Raw genomic sequence first — 21,950 nt, 5'->3', positions numbered from 1 at the left:
ACTATCTGGGCCAGGCACAAAGCTACAAGCGGTCTTTGCAATCTCGATCAATATCATGTGGAATCATCCTTTATCCAAGAAGAAGCTCTGACTTCACCACATTTTTCTCAATCTGCATTTATGCCTTCATTGCTTTTCATTCTGGTTACCATCTTGGACACAGTGCTGTCTAAAGCAAAGTGCAAACAGTACTGTGAGGGTCACGGGTAGTACAAAAGGAAGAAGTGACAGACAAAGACTTACCTGATTTCTTGTGATGGTATGTGCCAGATTCCTAACCTATAATACAAACAGGAGAAAGAGTAGATATGAGAATAGAAGGGGACAGGCAGAAAATAAAAAAGCCCAGAAACCAAGAAAGGAGTCTTCCCCCAACAGGAAGAAGACCTGGACAGTGAACAGGAGTAAGGACTACAGAAGGAAGAGGAGCGAAGAACAGCAGGGGTTCTGGAAGATGGGTGGGAGATGGCGAAGGTTCAGGTTGACAGGGAAGCTACGGTGCGAACGGGAAGACAGAGGATAAACAGATGACTGCTCTGCTCACAGAAGGGTCTCCGGAGCGGCCCTCTCTCCAGCTACGCTTCAGGAGGAGCGTGGCTATCCCAGGTGCTTGAATGGGTACAAATGTGGAAGAAGCAGGTGGGGGATATCAGCTGCAATATTAATCAGAGAGGGAAGGGGTGCGGTGGGGTAAACCTTACAAGGAGAGCGAGCAAAGGAAGTTTGACATACAAGGCAACAAGAGCCTAGACGGAGTCAGAAAACGTAGTGAGCCCTGTGACTAAAGGATAACATGGGTTACACTAAGAGAAACAGAACAAATGAAGGCAAGATGATTTCAGTTGGAAAGATTTTTTTTGGGGGGGGGTTGTTTGGGGAGTTCTAGAAGTTTCCTTTTGAAGTCAACAGGTTTCCTCCCTTCCCTGCCCCAGCTCCAAACTAATTATAGGTGGTATGCTGCCCTTTGTGTGGAGACAGGACACAGTCTATTTGAGTATAAGAAAAGCTGTGCCCAACAGCGCCCTATCATCCTGCCAGTGATGGTCCATCCAGGCACATATAAACTCTCTATCATGTGTGGCTGTCTAGGAGGAATACACAAAGACCAATTGTCAGAAACACTCAGTCAAAAGTCCCAGAGATAAGCTGCAGGCACTAGTTGGCTAAGGCATCAAAATGCCAGCTTTCTAAAAGATGCATTTTTAAAATTGCAATTTAAAATCCAACGCCACCATAAAAGAGGATTTTTCATTTCAATTCCAAAACCACCAAACTAGAACTGGTTAACTGTTCCCTATGGGAGAGGTAAGTGTAGGCCGTGCAATAGTGAAAAATAAATGTAAGAGTGTTTTACTACCAGGACATGTAAAACTTAAAATGTACCTGTCTAACATTTTAAGTACACTCCACCTTGCCCTCTGGGATGTCCAGGGCCTACCCTTGGGATGACTTATATCTATCAAAAAGGATGTTTGGGCCTGGCGAATGGCTGATTTTGCAAGGTCGAAAAAACTACACACACAGGCTGCAATAGGAGGCCTCAGATCTGTTTGAAGGGGCTACTTAAGTGGGTGGCTGGCACAATCAGTGCTGCAGGCCCACTAATAGCATTTAATTTACAGGGCCTGGGTACACATCGTACCACTTTACTAGAGACTTATAAGAATATTAAATATGCCAATTGGGTGTGAGCCAATGCTAGCATGTATTAGTAAGAAAGTACAAGCCCTTTAGGACTGGTTAGTAGTGGTAAATAGTGCAGAGTCCTAAGGCCAACAAAAGCAAGATAAGAAAAAACAAGAGGTGTGAGGGCAGAATGTTTTGGGGAAGACCACTTCAAGGCCGACAGGTCTAACAATGCAATTCCCTACCATTAAGTAAAAACTCCTTCGGTGCTCATGACGAGCCCAGCTCGTCATGAGTCACAGTGGAGCTATGCTCATGACGAGCTGGGCTCGTCATAACGGCTGCGCTCCACCCACACGCGATTGATTCCCCGCCTGTGTGGGCGAATTAATGAGTGGGCGGAGTCGTGACGAGCCAGCTCGTCATGAGCATAGCTCCACTGTGACTCATGACGAGCTAGGCTCGCCACGAGCACTGCGGCGCCATGCTCACCCCCCCTGCCCCCCCGCACCGTGGGGGAATTACCCCCGCAGCGAAGGGGTTAATATCTTTAGTGATAACAACTTCTTATTGATAAACACACAAACGAGGCAATTAAATCAGCCTACTAGCACCTCAAAAATGTATTACTTTCACAATATTAGCCAAAAGAATGCTCCTACATGGATTCATTACTGGCCTTTAACTTAGCTTGGTAGCATTATTTTTTGTGGAGGCCTCCATTCTACATAAAATTACCAAATGTAAAAAACACATAATCTTCGCTGCACAAGAACTGTAGTGGCTTTCTGCCGCACCATTAGATTTATTTTAGTTGTTGGTGTATAAGTACAAGGAAAAGTAATAATAGTAGCATTAAAAATAAATATATTTAGATCATGGTCTTTAAAAACGGAATAAATACACCAATATATACAATATCATAATCATATAGACACAACATTTTTAAATGCCTCTGCAATGATAATCTTTAAAAATCTTCATACAGCACATGATACCTCTAAACACTCCATGTTTATGGGTAGAGAAATTGCCTCACTATAATGTTGACTTTTATATTTTAAAAAGATTGACTTAAACATAAAACTTCTATTTCTATGAAAATAAAGGCAGTCTATCAATAAGTGAACATTAAATCTGTTGAACCATAAACCACATGAACAATTATCATCCTGATCAAGGAAAGTATAACATTTTCCATAATTTAAAAACAGAAAGTTCAAACCCACTCAGAATTTCGGTAACAACAGACGCAAGTGAGGATTAGGTAACAAGGATATATACAGGTACATCTGATGTTCCTGCCAAAATTCCAACAAATATCCTGCTGATGGTTTCATCGATAAATATAGTAAATAAGAAATTCTTGATTCAATCTTACAAGCATATTTCAAATCCTTTTTTGAGGATTGGACTGGATCTCTAACCTTAAAGTTTGCAATTTTCAGTTTTGTTGCCATATATTCTAATCTGTTTCTAACCCTTCCCGCCTATTTTAAATCACTAGTTGCTACTTCTATGGCACAAAATGATGAGACTTTTAGTTCCTCCACAGCCCAAAGTTTATCCCAGAAATGCAGAGTAGATTTACAAGAATTCCATGACTGTAGAACTACCAAAAGTCTTATGGCCAGACTGAAGGCACCCTTTGGTAACTCCAACAATATTTCAAGACATTTACCTTCTCATTTATCCCACTTTGGTTCAAAACTAAGGCATAGTAATGCCACCCTATATAAACATTGTGTGTGGCATAGCTTTATATGCTGTGAATACTGGTGTTAGGGATGGCAGTCTAAAATCTTTTCAAATTTTCAAAAGATCTCCAATTGTAGACATTACGTGACCATCCCCAAATTCTTGTAAAGGGACCAATTTAATTTATCATTAAATATCATACCCATTTACTTATGCAAGGTTACCAACTCATCAGATTTTCCCCTAGAAACCACTTACATGGTCTTCATTTCTTGCCAAATGTTATTATTTTTGTTTTATTGATATTGATAGTATAGTCATTTACCACACAGTACTTACTAAAAAGTACAAGTTTTCTTTGAAGATCCACCCGAGTCAAATAAATAATTGCCAAGTTGTCTGCATATAAGATGCACAGGAGATGTCTCCCCCCTCCATTTTCACTCAAATAGATTTTGTTTCCAACAGGACTTGTGGCAAGTCTGCGAGGTACAAAGAAAACAACGTAGGCACTAATATACATCCCTGCTTCAACCCGTTTTCAAGCGGGATTCTCTTTGATAATGTACCCGGTAAAGCTATCTCCACTTGTGACCAATTATCTAGGTGTAATTATTCAAGGATAGTGAGGAGGCATCTAGGAATACCCATATTCCTCATCTTAGACCACAGAATTTACGATTCACTAGGTTGAAGGCAGAACAGAAATCTATAAAACAATAAAATACATTCTTAAATGTTTTCATCACCTTTTGGCCAATGACCCACAAGTTAAACCAATGATCTATTAACAAATGGCCCTGCTTGAAGCCTTTTTGATCAATGGCCACCAGCTTGCTGTACTCTATCCAGTCCTTCATTGACAATAAGATGATAAGATGACTTTAGAATATAATTTTGCCTCTACGTCAATCAGACTTAGTAATTGAAAATTACTGGGCTGTGCTAGATCCTCTTTCTTAAGGTTTGATTATTGCTCCCTTCCAGCTAGGTAGAAAAGCACTTATTTTAGAAAAAACAAACCCACCATTTTGGTTTGGATTTTAAAATAATTGCCGGTAAATTACCTGGTCTGGCTGTCTTTGTTAACTTAAGAGAAAATATTAGTTTACTTAGAGAATGCTTAGTAAATGGCTTCAATAACTCCCCCTCCTCTGGGGGTATCCACATCCCTCCATCCATTACCTTCTGGACTATATAGATGCTACTTAAGTAGGATACCCACTCATCCTCCGGGACCATACACCTTATTTGTTTTCTTTCCTTTTTGCACCCTTCTTGAACTAACTCACAAATGTTTTTCATGTCTGTAGCAAAAAGAACATTAACCATCATTTCCCAGTTTATTTTATAAAAATATTGTTTTTTTAGCTTTAAGCAATGTCTCAAATTCCTTTTTTTCCTTTATTGTACATTTCGCTTTTTTTCGTAACCATGACAAAAGTTTTTTAGTTCTTACTTTCAACAGTCTCCTTTTTACTCAAAGACATTGGTTATTGAAACAGGGTTTATTATTTGCCAAGGAGGGGCAGCAGCCCCCCTCCAACAAAGAAGGCCTTGATACTTGATATTGGGCTAGCCGCATGATGCACGTGCCGTATCCTAGTTGTCAAGCTTTTTGGAAATGTTGCCTCCATAGCAATCACGGTTTTACTTGAGTAGGAGGCATGAAGCTCGAAGCCCCACACTTGTAAAAACCTAAAAGGATAGGACAGCTCTGAATTCTGCACATAAATGTTTGGGCAGCCAGATTTTCATCCTTGAGATGCCCATTTAAACAGACAAACCCTAACTCAGCTATGTGCTTAGCTATATGCCAGGCTCTCTTTGAGTGGGAGCACTTGGGAAATATTGCAAGTGAAATCTCGTAACCCTCAATCATGTCACTATATACAATATTTGCCCGAACTGTGGTCAAACGTTGAATAAACTCTCCCACCATCAAAATGAGGGGGGGGGGCTGGTAGTTCCAACAGGATTAACAAATCACTAGCAATCAGTTGACATTGCCGAACCTTCTTTCATGCCTCCCCGTTTCACATATCAATTAAAAATTTGTGAAAATTTAGTTGAGAGATATCTGTCATACAAATGCAAAGGGCATACCAATAACCAATCACAACTAGAATGCATTAAAACTTCCCTTTTAACACATTTAAATGAAATCATTGTCAGCAGCCTCCCTTTTAGGCGCCCTGCCCCTACTTTAGTTGCATGTTTTGCAGATTGGGTTAAAACCACCATATTTCAGCATGTCACCTGCTAACCAAGTCTCCTGGAAGCAAATCATTATAGTTTCCTCCCAAACCTTTGTGAGATCAACTGTTTTTTGCAGGCGTTCAAACTCAAGTGCATTCCAGGAGAAAACATCTTGGTTAGCTGGGGGACCCTTTACCTAATCCACTTTTTCTACAGAAGAAACTCTCTCCTGGCAAACACTTAAACAAGTATATCAATTGTGTAGTGGGAGAGGATACACTGCTCTATCTATTGAGGAGGTAGCTTTGGTTACTTGTAAGCTACCTTGCTTATACCCCACCAACCAGCTTTGGGGTGGTGAACTTACCAGTTCAAATACCAATTTTAGCTGCTCTCAGTTTAAGCCAGCATGATTACTTAGGAGGGGTTTATTTGCCTGCTGGTTCTCAACTTCCACTAAGGTACTAAGCTTAAGTCAGTTTCCTTAAGCTCATATTCAACATATAATTAATTTAACAAACACAGGCAAGCTGAAGCTAACTTTTGTGACTTACCTCCCATTTAGAGTTTTCCTGAAGGCAACTTGCTCTTGATGTAATCTCATCTAATGCCTTACAAATTCTGAAAGCCCTCGGCTAATTTGATCTGAGGTTTCTACTTATTCACTTTTTTACCCCTTCTCAAAAACATTCAGACAAACATGATGTGATTTAAGATACCCTCTATGCTTGTTTGCTAATTTCTGCTTCGTGTCAGGCTCCATATAAGTATCAACTTTGGATGCAATAGCAGACTCATACTGTAAGTAATCTAACCAGGACAGAAAATCAACCTCATAACATAGTAGGTGTCACTTCCTCACCCATCATTGATACCACCTATTTACCAACATTGGCCATCTGGACTGATATTCAGAAGGATTTTCCCCCTCCTCCGTAGATTTAATGGACCCGGAGCTCAAGAACTGGTGAGGACACCGACCTTACTAATGATGACATACACCAATTTATTGATTTTAAGAGTCTTGCCTCAATTTCAAGTTATTATTTGTTATGACCATCAATTCCAGAAGGCCTTATAGAGTCTTTTGATTTAAAAGGAGGACATCCAGCATCTGTGAGAGTCCAAAGTCAGAGGATTCTAAGTTTGAAGTAGACAGATCTGGATTTTGTTGACATCAGCCTCCCCCCCTTGTTGATTCGGTCTTCTTAACTCGGTGTCCTTTGAAACTACTCTGCCAAAAATGTCAACATCTTTTAATGACAGTTGCTTCTCCAATTCACTCCCACCTTTTACCCCGCACACGACTACTCAAATCTTGTCATCAGAGGCAGCAGAACATAAAAGAGGGACAGTTCAAACAAGGTGATGAAGATCAACGAGAGTTCATCATAACCATATCCACTAGCATATCAAGCTCCAGCCTCTCCTGCATGACCTGCACCTTCTGCTCCTCTATGTGGCAATTCGAAGGCAAAACCTCATGTTCTACAACAGCAGGTTCCTGTGTCATTTTATTCCCGAAATGTTTCCACACAAAATCCCTTATAGAGGAGGCTAAGGCCATTGCTGAAGTGTGTGCTGTAGTAGACTGATTAAAAGAAATCTGATCTGATTGTGGAGCAATCATGGGGTTATCACTCGGAGAAAGTAAATTCTACACCTCATTTTAATGCTTGATGACTGCTTCAATCCCCTTCACATTAACCACTCATTTTACTGTCTTAGCAGGAGCAAGTGGCTTAATAGCTCTTTTCCTTTGAGGAGGCAGTGGCGTAGCTAACCCTTTGGCCGCCCGTGGCATTCCCTGAATTTGCTGCCCGCGGCAGCCAGAGTGAAGAGTAGGAGGGCATGCTGCGGCAAGACCTCCAATTTGTTTTCTGCCCCGCGGTGGCCGATTGAAGAGCAGAGGGAGTGCCCGATCGAGACTGCTGGTAAGAGTGGTGGGAGGCTGCTGCCCCCAAAATTAATGCCACCCGGGGTGAACCGACCCCCTGCCCTCCCTTGCTGCGCCACTGTGAGGCGACATACCTCCATCCTTTCCAGCAGGTGACTGCAACTGCTCCACCCCACCAGCCACAGAAGAACCAGGATATAGGACAGATTTCTGAAAGGGAGGATTGAATCTTCAGAGCTTACATAAGCTAACTAGAAGAGTAATGTGAAGCACTCAACAACACTTTTAATGCCCTTTACAACACTCCCCTCCTCTTACTGGTTTAAAATAGACACTCTATGTAGGCACTGCCACCACCATTACATTGTGGTCTTGGTCCCAATCTCGATCTTAGGCTCAAGCTGAAACTTTACCACACAGCTCAAGGGACCCCCTTTCACTCTGCCCATTGTGCTCCACAGTACAAAGCTCCCTGGAGATCAGCAGATACATGAGGAGAGGAGGGGTGATCATATGCTGCCTCTGAGGGGCCTCCGGGGTCAGCACCCTATCAGTCCCTAAGGGCAGGAGCAACAACAATTGGAAAAAGGATGCGTGGCACTCCCCTGAGCTGCCAAAACACTCCAACGGTGCCAGTGGCCAATGGCAAGCAGAATAATCCATTTGACATTTTTGGAAACAGCCAGGATCTAAAGTTTGATGTGTTCCACAGCGGCGTCCAGCAATGTGTGGCCACGAGCATGGACACTGAGCGTACATGGGTAAGGTGGGAACATCTGAAACTCATGTGAGGAGGATTCCACTTCTATATAACGTCTTACAAGCACAAGAAAGAGTGCTAATCAGCCACAGAATTTCTGAAAAACAATTTTATCAGCTGCCACCAATCACAAAGACTTAGGTCTTCTTCCAGGTAGCAACTGTTTATTCCTCACTTCCACGGATCACCTGTTAGAGAAGCAAGTTATATGTATCAAGGCGAAATGCGATCACAAACGCTGAAATTCAGCGTTTGCGATCGCAATTTGGCCTAGTGCTATGTATGAAAGCACAACTGTCTCGCAAATTAAGGAATCGCAAAATTTGCAATTCCTTATTTTGCGAATGCATTTAAGGAATTGCAAATCGCGATTCCTTAAATGCAATGTATGAAGCACCCAAGTTGTGCGAATATGGCATAAGGAATTGCAAATTACCACCAACTACAGGTTGGTGGTAATTTGCAATTTCTTTCAAAAATGCACATTTTTGCATTTTTCAAAGTGGCATGTATGTGCGCCACATGTGCCCCCATGCTCATTTCATGGGTGCAACAGGGTGTCCTTTTGACAGCCTGGCACCCTTGAAATTGCATTCTCAATTTGCGATTCTCTAATTGAGAATCGCAAATTGAGAATGTCTTCCCATTCATTCCTAAGGGCCTCTAGGCCCATAGGAATGAATGGGGAGGTATTCCTTAATTGCGAATCGCAATTTGCAATTCGCAATTAAGGAATATGTAGGATTCACAAAATTATTTGCAAATCTTACATACATAGTGTTTCGCTATTGTCAAATAGCAATTCGCAAAAAATCGCTATTTGAGAATCGCAAAACCAAACTTTCATACATATGGCCCTAAATCTCTTTCCCCAGCACTTCCACCGTCCTCCTGATCAGAAGCTCCCATTCAAATGTAATCAGTGCTCTACTGCTTTGGCACACTACAGATTTAAGAACTGATTAGCTCATATTAGCCAAAACTCCTTGTTGAACTTGGCCCTTTCTGCAGAGTCATCTCCAAACTTGTTGCTTTCCTCTTCCACTTTTTACTGAATTTATGTTTGTTGGCCTTAGGACTCTGTGTACTTTAGCACTGCTAACCAGTGTTAAAGTGTTTGTGCTCTCTGCTTAAAACATGGTAACATTGGCTTATATCCAATTGGCATTTTTAATTATTTTTATGTCCGTAGTAAAATGTCACTATATGGGCCCAGGGCGTGCAAATAAATGCTGATAGTGGGCCTGCAGTACTGTGTATTAAAGAAGGAACTCAGGCACCAACTCTTCAGTACACTTCTGGACCTGTGAACACTCTCCCAGGACGGACTGCTATGCTGCTACAAGGACGGCCACTCTGCTGGACTGCTACTCAAAAAGGAACTGCTGCCTTGCTGTGCTGACATGCTGCATGCTGCCTCTTGCCCGAGGGAGAAGACCCGGGCCTGCACCTTCATCTTGGACCCAGGACCTGAGAGTGACTCGAAGGTCTAGTCTGCTGGCCTCCTGATCTAAGCCTCAGGGACATAAAAGGAACCCCAACCAGTTCCTGAACCCAGGTGCAGTGTGTTCCTGACCCCAAGTGGTGCCTCTCAGGTACTGGACCCTTTGTGTGGCTCACAAGCTCTTGAAATCAATCATTTGGGCTCTTCCCGACTGTGAACTGGCCCATTTGCACCAGAACCATGCACCGAAATTCAGCCCTGGCTGCCACCAGCCCGTCTCTTTGCACAGCAAGCATTGATCGCCCATGGAGGACCGTCAACATGAAGCTCCAACCTGCCTGCCCACGATGCCGGGCCATCTCCTTGCTCCATGCCCACCACTGATCACAGCGCTATTCTTGCTCCCTGCCAACAGCAATGTGCCTCCCAGACCATGAATTTACATGCATTTTTTAATAAGAACCTACATAAGTCTTCCTATTCAAGTCCAAGAATGGACTTTTTTTCTTTCGTCATTTTTTTCTTAATAAAAAGTAGTGCCCTGTATTTGATTTCTAGTTCTAAAGAAAATCTTTTGCCAATAGTTTGCCAAATTTGTGTTTATCTTTTTTCTTATTCAAATTATATACACATTTATACATATACATAGATTATTTACATATTACACCATAACAATAGAAGACAGTTGGTATGTAACATTTTTTTAGACAACGTACAGCACTTTAAATTGCACAAATGTTACCTTTACAGAAACATAAAGATGACTGACAGTACGGTTCTACATTACATATATACAAAACATATTTACAAACTCCTCACACCTCTAATCTTTTGAGGATGAATCCTGCGTGTGATCAAGCATCAATTATTATAATTAGCATCTTTATGGTGGTTATAGTGGGTACTTAATTTCCTTTGGTCCTCTAACTTATTTACATATCAGTACTGTTCTGTGACCCTAGTGAGGTCAGAGCATTTGGTATTAGGCCGGGGTATCATCCCAAATTACGATTTCCGTGGTGCAGTGCCACTTGTACACTGACTGTAGCAGTGATTGCACACGTGTATCAGCAGTAATTGCATGCGTGTATCATCAGAACGACAGGAGCACCGCTACATGAAAAGAAAGAGAATGGAGGAAACGCGACCGCCAGAAAAACGAGGAAACTAAGTTACAGAAGCCGCTCGAAAAGGCTCACAGCCATCAGAACCTGGCATGATAGACAGCCTTCCATGCAAGGAACAGGCCACATCTTAAGGTTCCAACCCATTTACCAACCAGTAATACATGTCCCACAAGAACATTTGCCCTTGAAGAAGACTGCCCTCATAACAACAGCCCAGGTCCACCCCAGAAGGTTGAAACGCTTTGGCGTAACCGACATTGAGGCCAAGAGCTAGCAATTACTGCAACAGTCAGTGCACAAGTGGCACTGCACCACGGAAATTGTAATTTGGGACTATACCCCTGCCTAATACCAAATGCTCTGGCTTCACTAGGCTGTGTGGAGCGACATTTCACCCTAGACCCAGTAGCACAGCCAAAATAGTAGATTTGCAATAATGCTCCAAATTGTTTCATCCATTTTTCTCCATTTACTCAGTGCTTAATTCCAATATTTATGTTTTTCATCATTAGTCCACATTCTTCCAATGCTCAAGATGTGCCAATCCAGACCTCTATCAAGAACACAATAGAAACGCATGATTTGTCCAAAGCAGTGTTCTTTATTTCAACCCAATGCATTTCGGACTTCACAAGCCCTTCTTCAGGGGTAACTGCAAATATCAAAAAAACATTCACTGTTACTACATTATCCTTTGTTTTACATAAATGATAATCCACACAGTCTATATTATATTAACTAAAATGAAACCTGTTATGTTATGTATTTGTATTTACATCTTTTAACTGAACCAAAAAAACACCCCCATGTGCCTAACATAATCTCACTACATTCCTCCTTAACCCCATGATGCTTTGTGTGTCATCTCCTCACCCACTTCCACTCTACATACTTTCAACTCACAACTCTCAAATCAGACCACTTTTCCTAACAAACTTTCTAGATGCTCCTCACCTGCGCACTTCATTCACCTGATTACAACCAAATTCACACTGCTTTCACCCCCACTAATCTCTCACACCCCAACCTAGCCTACTCTTCGTTTCACGCTCACCCAGCCTCTCATGTTAACACGCTGCAATCACCCCCTTCTCCCGCACTCACACCTCTTTCAACTCACAACTTACAAAACAAAACCCCTCTTCCTTACAAGCTTTCCAACTTCTCCCTGCCCTTTCACTCCATTTGCCTAAATGCAATCACACTCCCTAGCTCAGTCTGCTCTTAGCTTCACACTCGCCAAGCCTCTCTTATTCACACATTCCAATCTCCTTTGTCTTCAAATCTCCGATGCAATCAGCATTCTGCATCTACTACAACAGCAAATCTTCATGTACCGGCAATAACTGATTCTCACTTCTGTCGCGACATCCATTTCCATGAAAGTGTTTCCCTCCGACCATGATCCACCCGTTTTTAAACCGCGAACTCACACCCAGGTCCCTCCCTCCTTCGTGCTCCCTAATTAACCACCTGATCTTCCCTCTACTGCCTACACACAACCTCAGTTACAAAAATACAACTCTCACAGTCCTTTGTTGTACTGGCCTCACTAGGGTCACAGAACAGTGCGGGCAGTTCTTTTTATTTAGAAGAAAATAACGAAAGAAAAAAAGTCAATTTTTGGACTTGAATAGGAAGACTTTTGTAGATTCTTATTAAAAAATGCATGTAAATTCGTGGTCTGGGAGGCACATTGCTGTTGACAGATTATTTGATTCCAGCCTCCACAGCCCTTAATTGAATTACTCCCCAATAGGAGACTCTTCCTGCTCCCTGCAACACTCTCGAACATGAACGGGACACTTGGCACAAAAACTTGAGAAGGTAAAACTTCAGCGGGACTAATCTGGGACTGTATCCAACCTGTGCTTCATCAGGGTCGGCCTTAACTTTTTTAGTTTTACATGGTCCAACGCGACCATATAGCTGCGATTGGCGCTTTCTGCCTTTAGGCACTATTTAACCATGTATTTAAAAAATTCATAGCTCCAGTTCTACTGATAGGATTTTTGCCATTTTGTTCTTGGTTTATTTATAAAAGTAAGCTCTATTTTTGTTACCTGTCGAGGGATCTTTTTGTGTGCTTTTTCACTGTTTTACTGTTTGAAGAGTTACATAAATACTTTACACTGTGCTTCTAAATTAAGCCTGATTGCCCTGTGCCAAGCTATCAGGGGGTTAAGCACAGGCTAATTTGGGGTTTACTTGTTCCATTTACTGACTAGGATTGCGGTAGCTGCTTGGCCAGGGCTGACACCCCAGGAAACCAGTAACCCAATTTTTAACACTCCTCATTGCGAAAGACACAGACTCCAATCTATACAAAACTAAAGAATCTGGTGGAGGCACACATACTGGATGACGGTTAAACAAAACCATAATAATAATACTGTGCTAAGCATGTACAAATAACATAACATTGATACATGCATTAAGGATAGAACTGGGGATCTAAGTATTGTATATAAATCTTATGATGCTATAGTAAAAATTTAATGCGCTAAAATTGTTTAGATATAAATTCAATCTGCTTTTGAGTATATAAGGACTTTGTTAATAAGACATCTTCATTCCTATATCTTGATGTTAATTCACATTTGTATACAGGAAACTAGATCTAGAATTGCCTGATCTAATGTCTACAGATTGAGATCTTTGCAGAACGATGTTCATCTAAGTAAGGTATTGATAAGCATCCAACAGAATTACACCATGTGCAGGGAAAAGATTAATCTAGTAACAGCATGCTAATCTGGGAAGCCAAGGCAAGTGTAAAACATTTGAGAGCCCCATACACACTGTTGTGAGAAGAACTTTTGAAGCATTTACCTGGTAATCCATCACATTTTTAGTTATCTAGCTCTTAGGTGTCACTTCTTTTAAATTTGTAAATTTGCCTGCTTTGCGGAAACATCCCTCAAAATATGATGCATGCATTACTTGTATACAGCAATGTGAAAGTTGAAAAAAGGCACTTGTTGCGGTCACCTTGTCTACAAAACGAAATAAATAAAAAATGCAATCAATACCTTGCATAGTTTGTATGAATTCAAATTCAATCTTGTGTTTTAACTCCAGGTATATGTGTGACTTACTCCTAAACTACCAGAAGACTCACTTAGTCAATGAAAAACAGTTTGTGCATCAGGTCCTCAATAGCTGTCTATTGCTTTATCTATGCTGGAATAAAAGCAGGCACCACCTGCCCTTGGTATATCAGCAGAGGGGAGAGGTGGCAGGGTTCACACCACTGCCAGATCTCTTGTAGACTACTGTTCATCCCCTATTTCATGTCATTGATATGGGTTGTGAAAGGTGTACTGAGTTTCCCTCCATTCATACTCTTCAGCCCAACGACTGGATCTCCTTTATGATGTTACTAAGGGACTGACTGAGCAGGAACATTCTAAAAGATGCATGCTGACAGTAATGAAATGAAAATATGTTTTATAAATCTCTCGATTGCCCAGGGGCGTCCTGGCGCTGGTAGCACAAAAGATAGATGATATATAACAGCTACATTTTGAAGCTATGAGTTAAAAAGCCAGGTATTAAGATTCTTTCTAAATGACAACAAGGAAGAAGTGGTCTTTAAATTGGTGGTAGGGCATTCCACAGTTTGGCTGTGTCATACATGAAGCTTCTACCTCCCCAGTGCATTCCTCTGTACTTGGGCACTTTCAGGTTAACTGCTGAGGATGATCGGAGTGACCTAGCGGGAATATATCGTTAAGGTAGTCTGGGCCTTCAAGGTGATACACAGAGCCTTGAAGTCTATCCTCTTGACAACTGGCAGCCAATGAAGTTCCTCAAGAGCCTTAACTGCTGAGCTTTGTCTAGGTATTCCCAGCAATAGGCGCTGTGGAATTCTGTATGATTTGTAGTTTGCCCAAGAGACATTTCTGTATATTAATAAATAAACCATTGCAATGGTCTATTACAGATAGTGTAAGGGCATTTACCACTAGTTTCTTCAGCTCCAAAGGGATAAAAGGTAAAATCTTCCTCAGAATTTGTAACGTAAGGAATGCGCTTGAGGTAATGGCATTCGCCAGCTTATCAACAGTGGATGATTGCCTGCACCCTCACGTCTAAGTGATGGAAACTTACAGCCCCCCCTGTTTTGTACCTGCTCTGCGTGTGTTAGAATGTTGTGAGAACACAGATGCTTAAAGATCACCGCATCACGATGCAGTAACAGGACACCTCTGCTCCTAGAATTAGAATATAACCACCTCTCCAATGACTGTTACTTTGCCAGTGGGCATGTGCAGCGCTCTACTACCGTTTTGTTAGGTTTCGTCTATGCAAATACCACATACACACACGCATTCATCCATTCATATACTGCAGATGCTGTATGCGAATGATGTATGTGCTCTGTTGAAGGTCCGGAAACCTATATTGCTTATGTCCTCATGTGGCACCTGTTCTATGTGTGCATGTGTGTTGACAGACAGCAATACCCGTATGCAATAACCATTCTGACTTTTCTGTATTTGTGAGGGGAGCTTGCACTTCTGATTCTCTTGTGCTATCTGTTCTGTGTGTTGGGGTGGTGGAAGCATGTACTTCCGCTGCTGCCCTCATTGCCATACGGCTAAAGCAAGGTTTAACCCTGTGCTGCATTTCCCGTCCATCTGCCCCTGTGCACCCTTAATTCTTCTTTGCACCTCCCTTTGTTTTGTGCACTTCTCTCTGCACTCTACCCACCTTCTGCTCCACTCCACCTGGGTGTGTGAGGAATGCTTGAACTGCTGATACCTATATGCTATCAGTTCTTCATACCACGTGATACCTATTCTGTGTTTGTGAGGGATGCATGCTGTACCGGCGACCGTGTGTCTTTCTTTTTTAGTTTTACATAGTGCTCACTAGACTAGAAGGTATCAAAGCCTTTGTATGAGCAGCAGTTGCGTTACAGATGGACACATTCATTTGTTGGTAGGCACGGGGAGATTAAGTTATTTGCCCAGAATCACAGGATGTTGAGCGTCCCTGCCCAAAATCAAACGGGTTCCCAGGCTTCTAAGTCGACCGCCCTAGCCGTTAGGCAACACTTCCCTGTGTGTGTGGGAGAAGCTTTACTGATGATGCTGTGGTTCGTTATCTCTGTGGGTGTGTGTTGAAAGCAGTCACTATTACAACCTGTGCTGTGCCTGTCCTGGCTGTGCAAAGTAATCTCAGAGACTGAGCTCCCTATTGACCTTTTATGTGATCACCCAACTTCACCAGCAGGACGGGTACACATAAGGAACAGTGATTGGTGTTGGAGTGGCCAATACCAGTTGACAGGTGTCCACTGAGTAGCTTCCGCATAAGCATAGAAGAGGGACAACAAATGCAGGAGCAGTGCAATGCTCCAGTGTTTATGGGAAATACGCATGTGCTAATGATGCCCGTATGTTTCCTTATCTGCTTATTCCTCAGTCTTGCAAAACCTTTTCAATGTACAGATTGGAAATGGTTATTACTGCCAACAATCATACATTTAAGTTCAACAAAAGGTAGTTTAAATTGTTAAAAAGGTATTGTATTGTATCGATAGTCTTAAGAAATACAATTTTACATGTTTTGCTGCAATTTTGTGCCATTTCGGAATAGCGAAGTTGCTAATTAAAATTGACATTTAATTTCATTGCAATGAGCGCGAGCGCCTACCAATAACGGCTCACCTGGGAGTAAAGCCTATCAAGTGTATTGACACAAGCAGCCATAAAACCATTTTAAATAGACAGATGTGTTTACACATGATTGTTGTAAAGTGGTGCCTGCTATCAGATTCTGTGCAAATAGCAAATGTGTTTTTGACCAAGGGCGTCTTTATACTGAAAACGAATCTAGAAGTCAGGAACTCACAGCAAAGGAGGATTTATGACAATGTTTTCAGGAGACAAAGAGAATTTCATTATCTTGGGAACAGGTGGATAGGTATGAGTCAGATATATTTCTATAATAAATAAAGACCAAACAGCTTACATAGGATATCACTGTAATATTGGTCTAAAATATATTTTTGCTAAGACTGTGTATTTATTGGGTGTCTGATTCGCTGGGTAGTAAATGACCAAGGGCAGGGATATATAGTATGTGTCACTGTGCAAAATTAAAACGAATTATTCCCTTTTAATTAATTCATTCGATTTGTTTGTTTGCTTAATTGTTCATTGTTGTTTTGGATAACATTTGATTTCCTGTCATTAAGCGTGTGCCTGGTCTCTTTATTACCCCTGCTCCCCGCCTTTAATCCCATATGTTTTTTCGCTGCCATGAATATTCAGCTAGTAGTTTGCTGACCTCTCCAAGATGGTTTTAATTTTGTTTATTAGTTTGTCCCTTTGGTATTCTACGTCTGCTCTTGTGTTATTTTATCTGGCATTTTTCCCGAGCCTTCATTTTTCAATACGAGTATACCAGTTGCGCCTGGAAACCTGCCCGGTGAACTCTGCCTGTGTGGTGCTGGCGGACTGGGGACTACATTGTCCAGAATACCGGACTCCCAGGAGGGAGGAGAATCACCTGCTGACGCGCTCATAAGCGCGGGAGACCAACGCAGCGCGGGACGCGCCTGGAAACCTGCCCGGTGAACTCTGCCTGTGTGGTGCTGGCGGACTGGGGACTACATTGTCCAGAATACCGGACTCCCAGGAGGGAGGAGAATCACCTGCTGACGCGCTCATAAGCGCGGGAGACCAACGCAGCGCGGGACGCGCCTGGAAACCTGCCCGGTGAACTCTGCCTGTGTGGTGCTGGCAGACTGGGGACTACATTGTCCAGAATACCGGACTCCCAGGAGGGAGGAGAATCACCTGCTGACGCGCTCATAAGCGCGGGAGACCAACGCAGCGCGGGACGCGCCTGGAAACCTGCCCGGTGAACTCTGCCTGTGTGGTGCTGGCGGACTGGGGACTACATTGTCCAGAATACCGGACTCCCAGGAGGGAGGAGAATCACCTGCTGACGCGCTCATAAGCGCGGGAGACCAACGCAGCGCGGGACGCGCCTGGAAACCTGCCCGGTGAACTCTGCCTGTGTGGTGCTGGCGGACTGGGGACTACATTGTCCAGAATACCGGACTCCCAGGAGGGAGGAGAATCACCTGCTGACGCGCTCATAAGCGCGGGAGACCAACGCAGCGCGGGACGCGCCTGGAAACCTGCCCGGTGAACTCTGCCTGTGTGGTGCTGGCGGACTGGGGACTACATTGTCCAGAATACCGGACTCCCAGGAGGGAGGAGAATCACCTGCTGACGCGCTCATAAGCGCGGGAGACCAACGCAGCGCGGGCCGCGCCCGGGCGAAGCCCGGGCCAAGGGCGGGCCCGTCCTTGCCCGTCATAGACCGGAAAAGACTGGACTGGGCCATACCCTCTTCAACTAAGGAAAGGTGAGCTCTGTCTATCGTTCCATATTTGATCTCCAGTAACTGTGCCATCCTGCATTGTATTATTGTTGTTACCTCCCGCTCATAAAAAAAGAAAAATAAATAAATAATGGGGAAGCGTATAAACGCACCCGTAACCAAATCTGCAACAACGTGTATTGAAAACATGCTGGAGAGGGCTGTTAGCATCGTGAGCAACGAAATCGAGCTCACTGAGAGACGTTTGTCTCTCGGACTAGGACAACTTGCACCACCCTCGGGGCACATTACCGAAGTTACTGAAGCTACTGCATGTGTCTCTGTCATTCCTGCCGTGAACTGTGAGGAGGCTTGTGATGCCATTACATCTGACTCTACTGAACCGAACTCTGCAATTAACAACACCCCTAACAAAACTCCTCTTTTAGGGGCTAAGCGCAAAAGGAAAGCCGGGAAACCTGTAAATGTGAAGAGGAAACAACCCATTCGTCCCTGTTCTACCCGATCAACCTTAAAGTCATGGATCCACCCCACACCAACAACTATAAAAGCAACCGAGGTCCTTGTACATGCCCCGCCGATTGACTTATCTACCCACGCAATTGGAACTCAAACTGAGAGCGAACATTTGTTTCCTTTTATGGAAAATGCCAACTTAAAAAGTGCAATTGATATCAGTTACTTATCTACTGTTATTACTGACTGTGTTAAGACGGCTCTAGATAATTTATTTCCTTCCTTATATGAGCGCATTGTTAACTCTTTACCCCCCCAGCAAGTACACCCCACACCGCAGCACTTGAATGAAATGTCCCAGGTTATTGACATTATATCTGACCCCAATCTTAGCAGTAGGTCAATCGTGCCCATCCCACTTCAAAATACCAACGTACCCCAACCACCAATTCAAGGAGTCAACGACTGTGTAATTTGTAAAAGGGTTCGTACTTGCTTTGAATCAAGGGAAACCAGGGACGCTAAGGGGCCATCGGCTCAAACATCCAACTATATTAATGGCAAACCATTAAATAACTTTGCCATTGATGTCCCCTCAAACAGACCCCCTAGCGACAATCTGGTTAGGACAGAGCAAGTAGTTGAAATTGACCCTGACCTTACAAATAACACTGAGGGCAACAATGTGATAATAAATCTGCCCCCCGAGGCATGCCCATATGTTGTGACCTTAGCAGGGGTTCCCCCTTTGAGAAAAGATCAAACAGAGTCATGGGAACAATTACGCTGTAAATGCGTCGATTGGCTCACAAAACACAGGCGATTTAGACCCTCATTAATAGGTGAAATTATCATGGTAAGACGAGTGGGTTGGTTAGGAAAATCTTACAAAAACATTAAGGGAGATTGCATCATCATCAACTTCCGGAGGCAATCGGTAGCCAAAAACATCTTGACACTACAGAGGGATCAGACTAGTCATAGCACCAGCATATGTACTTTACCCCTGGGTTATTTTTATAAACCTGTACTTGAGTCATTGCCCTGTAACTTGTATAGTCCCATCCCGACCTCGAATAAATTCTCACTACTCTCTGGCTTAGACTGCCAAGATTGACTGCCCATACAGGTAACCAATGAAGAAAGCATGGACGTATCTACTTTAGCACCAATTACGTGCAGTTCCCAAGCTCTCAAATCTGACCCTTTAATTAAAATAAAAGAGGATCATTCATTAAAAATATTGAGTTGGAATATTGCCGGTCTGAAATCTAAGTTAAACTTACCAGACTGGAAAGAACTAATTCATTCTCAGGACATTGTCATGTTTCAGGAGACCTGGGCTACTCAAGATTTGCATATGGAGGGCTTTGAATGTATTAACATCCTGTCCCCCATTCCCACATCTGGCAGACCTGTTGGCGGCCTTTCAACCTGGATAAACATTAACTCAGGTGGACATTCCAAAATTCTATCTACTAATAGTGATAAATTTCAAGTAACCCTCTATACTCGGGGGGACTCCATTTACTTGATTAATTTTTATAATGATGATTTTAAATCAGTCCCCAATGTGAACTTTTCCTTGTTGTTTAACTTTATTTTAAAATTACAACTAGCTAATTGTGGTACCCAAACTAAGGGTATATGCCTAGGCGGAGATTTTAATGTTAAAATCCCAAAGGACATTTATTCCGTTATGCGGCTTGCCACTGATGCATCATTAAGTAAAAGAGGGGAACAGTTAATGAATCTTTTAAGTACTCATAACTTTGTGAATGTTATGCAAACCACTGCAATTCCGCCACCAGACGAATGCGTGATTCCAACTTATAGAAGTCGAGGTTCTACTTCTACTATTGATTATATCTTCGTTAATACCCCTCTCGAAGATAATGTTTTAAGGGCTGAAGTTATCCCCACCATACATGGGGATCATAACCCCATTAATACTATTCTAAGCTTTTCGCGCCGACCAGTGTACAACCGTACACCTGGGGCCCGTGATTTAACGCTAACTACAGATAATCTTAGAATTGTTTGGCGTAACATCGATAACAACGCCCTTTTTGAAACAATGATAAAATCATATCCTACCCTAGTTAAAACATGTCTGATGTTTAGTACTGGAAATATAGAGGTAGCTGCCGCTTTCTCAAAACTATGTAACGGGATTAAACAATTACTTTCTAAACCAATTAGAACATTTAATCCCGAACCTGGTTGGTTCAATACAGAATGCTCAGTGGCCAATAGAGAATTAAGAAAGGCCCTTTTAAGCAAACCGAGAGTAAGCTCCCTCGTGACCTCATGCAGGTGTAGTTACAAGAAAGCCATTACACGTAGAAAGGAGGAGCTCATTAATGACCATTGGGCAAATCTTCTCCGGGCAAATGCCCTAAAAAACGGAAAAAACTTCTGGAAGGCAGTTAAAGACATGAAAAATGTAGGTATTATTTCCTCACCGCTCGGATGTAATATATCCAGCGAATCCTGGGAGGCTCATTTCACTAAGATCTATGCCTCCCCAATCTCTAACGAACCTGAAAAAGTTTACACTTTTACCTCTGGAATACAGATTGAATTAACTGAGGTTGAAGAGGCCATAAGTCAAAGTTCAGGAGGCAAAGCACCAGGTCCAGATGGGCTCCCGATTGACTTAATTAAAGATAAACCCGACTTCTGGGCACCACTTCTTACCAATATTTTTAATAATCTTACCGATTCATTTATTCCTGACTCTTGGTCATATAGTACTATAGTCCCAATTTTTAAGAAGGGGGACCGGACGGATCCGAGTTGTTATAGGCCAATTTCATTGATTGACAATACCCTAAAAATTCTGGGTAGGGTATTATTTAATAGGATCAGCCTATGGGCAGAGGAAAATAAGGTCTTGCACCCATCCCAGCTGGGGTTTAGGAGTAATGTTGGCACGGTTGAACAGTGCCTTAACCTTCACCTGATTATTAGCAAATATACTATAGCTAAAAAAACACCTATGTACCTAGCTTTCATGGATCTCACGTCAGCCTTTGACTTTGTCAACAGATCACGGCTGTGGCAAATTCTTTTGAACTTTGGGCTAGACGACCAACTGGTTTTCTTTTTGGCATATTTACACAGAGACCTGAAAGCTAGGGTGCGTATAGGAAGGAATGGTGAGATCTCGAAGGCTATTAAAATTGGCAGGGGGGTGAGACAGGGCTGTGTCCTGGCCCCGCTTCTTTTTATATTGTACATTAATGATCTAACTAAATCACTTTTGCCTACAACTGAAGACGTCCCAATTATCAAGGGAAACAAGATCCCCGCACTGCTTTACGCCGATGACGCCGTGCTAATGGGGCGCACCCCTAAAGCTTTGCGCGCCTTGGT

The 21,950-nt window shown here is 42.7% G+C and overlaps 1 protein-coding gene across 3 annotated transcripts in view; it reads right to left on the bottom strand.

Moving 5' to 3' along the window:
- The window catches only part of P2RY12 (purinergic receptor P2Y12), a 497,887-nt gene that overhangs the window by 406,606 nt on the left and 69,331 nt on the right, over nucleotides 1-21,950 (bottom strand). For 2 of the 3 annotated variants that reach the window (XM_085634886.1, XM_085634884.1), the window contains exon 2: nucleotides 244-279. The exons of the other annotated variant lie outside the window; for it this stretch is intronic. The gene's annotated coding sequence lies outside the window, so the exon portion shown is untranslated. The remainder of the gene's footprint in view (nucleotides 1-243; nucleotides 280-21,950) is intronic. 3 annotated transcript variants of the gene reach the window in all.

This window comes from Triturus cristatus, chromosome 11, assembly GCF_964204655.1.
Source record: "Triturus cristatus chromosome 11, aTriCri1.1, whole genome shotgun sequence".
Lineage (NCBI taxonomy): Eukaryota > Metazoa > Chordata > Amphibia > Caudata > Salamandridae > Triturus > Triturus cristatus.
The sequence above is the reverse complement of the archived record's forward strand: the minus strand, read 5'-3'. Positions and strand labels throughout refer to the sequence as shown.